A 1,981-nucleotide genomic window follows, 5' to 3' on the forward strand; every position below is an offset into this window, starting at 1 on the left:
GTGCCTCTTTCGGAAAGGAAAAAAACGCGTTTTCTGTTTTTTTTTTCTTTCGCGAGAGGCACAGTTTTGCTTCGGCCAGAGGCACGGTTGTGCTTTCGCGAGAGGCACGGGCGTACCTCTTTCGGAAAGGGAAAAAAACACGTTTTTTGTCTTTTTTCTTTCGCGAGAGGCACGGTTTTGCTTCCGCCAGAGGCACGGTTGTGCTTTCGCGAGAGGCACGGGCGTGCCTCTTTCGGAAAGGGAAAAAACGTGTTTTCTGTTTTTTTTTCATGAAAGGCAAGGTTTTGCTTCCGCCAGAGGCAAAGGCACGGACGTGCCTCTTTTGGAAAGGAAAAAAAAACCCGTGTTTCCGGTTCGGTTTTTTCGTCGGTTTTTTTCGTCCGATTTTTTCGTGAAAAAAAGTTCATCAAAACCTATCAACATGGGATCTAGTTTTGAAGATCTTGACGCAAGGAAACCAATGGCTAAAGCGGTTCAAGATTTGAACGCACGATTTAAAAGATAAAACATTTTGAATAAACGGATGTACGAAAAAAGGGAAAACTTCCAGGTTGTGACAAGTGGCGCACATGCAGCGCACCACTTGTCGCAACCTGGAGAAGTTGGAGTGATCTCCGCAAGGAGTACTCCTTAATTAGTGATTTCGGGCTTTCGAGGTTCATGCTTGTTTTCGGGCCGGGCTCAGGTAATATTGGTATCATACCTTGCCAAACAGGGCGGCACGCGGTAAACGTGCCTGGCACGACACGATTAATAGCCGGGTCGTGCCGTGTCGACCCACGGGCGGGAGGTCGCAGCCCAGGCACGGCCCAGCTACTAATCGGATCGGCCCACCGGCACGCCAGACCCGCTAGTACGTCTGCTATTTGACGCACTGAGCGTTTTTAGTCTATTTTTACTTGTTGGGCCATATAGAGATGTATAGAAAAAATAAAATAAATAAAAAATCGTAATCTGGCTCATCTAGCTCATCCTGATTCTGGGAAGGTTCTTTTCTTTTTCTATTCTTTCTTCTTTTCTTTTTCTTTTTTCCCATCTTTTTAATTTTTGCTTTGTATTTCTTTTTGTCTTTTTGTTTTTTTACATTTTTAAAATTGGGGTGAACATTTTTTTAATTCAATTTTGTTCATCAAATTCAAAAAATGTTGATCATTATGAAAAATGTTCATGAATTTTTAAAAAGTGTTCGTCATATTCAGAAATTTTCATAGAATTCAAAAAATGTTCTTAAATTAAAATTTGTTCATAGAATTCAAAAAATCTTCTTGAATCCAAAATTTGTTCGTCAATTTTTGAAAATTGTTCATTAAATTCTTAAAAATCCAAAATAATGCATTTAAATTCAAAATATTTAACCAAAATTCTAAAAATGTTCATCAAATCCAAAAAAATGATTGTTCTTGAATTTGTGAACATTTTTGCATTAGTGAATATTTTTTGAAATTATAAACTTCTTTTCAAATCTCAAAATTTCTTTAAGAAGCAAAAAACAATATACCAAAAAAACAAGGGAGCCCCGCACCTGGGCCATCTCAAGTTCGAGCGTGGGAGAGCCAGGGGTGCGCAGTGCACCTTTCCCCAATCGTCCAGTGCGCTGAATAGGAGCTCACTGTATGCGGCGGGTCTAAGGACGCTATCTCGGGCTAGCGTCCCGCGGGCCTCATTGATGTTGGCCGCATGAGATCGAGTTGCTTGCGTAGGCCCCATATTTTGAGTGGTATATGGGGATTGAATTGTAGTTGACCCTCATGGTGCTTCTGGTTGTCGATCTACTTGAAGATTGTGCACAACAAGTATTGGCCTCATTAATGGTCTCCTCCGTGACATGAGAACAGGGCGGGTCTTAGCCGAAGGGCTTGGCTAGCATCGTTGCTCACACTCCAAGCCGATCCAACTTAGCAATCGAATGTTGCGTGAATTCACCAAAGCGAAAATCACATCCAACGCAATGTACTCCCACATATGTATATGTTACAGATCG

The sequence above is a fragment of the Triticum dicoccoides genome, chromosome 4A (genome assembly GCF_002162155.2).
Source record: "Triticum dicoccoides isolate Atlit2015 ecotype Zavitan chromosome 4A, WEW_v2.0, whole genome shotgun sequence".
Classification (NCBI taxonomy): domain Eukaryota; kingdom Viridiplantae; phylum Streptophyta; class Magnoliopsida; order Poales; family Poaceae; genus Triticum; species Triticum dicoccoides.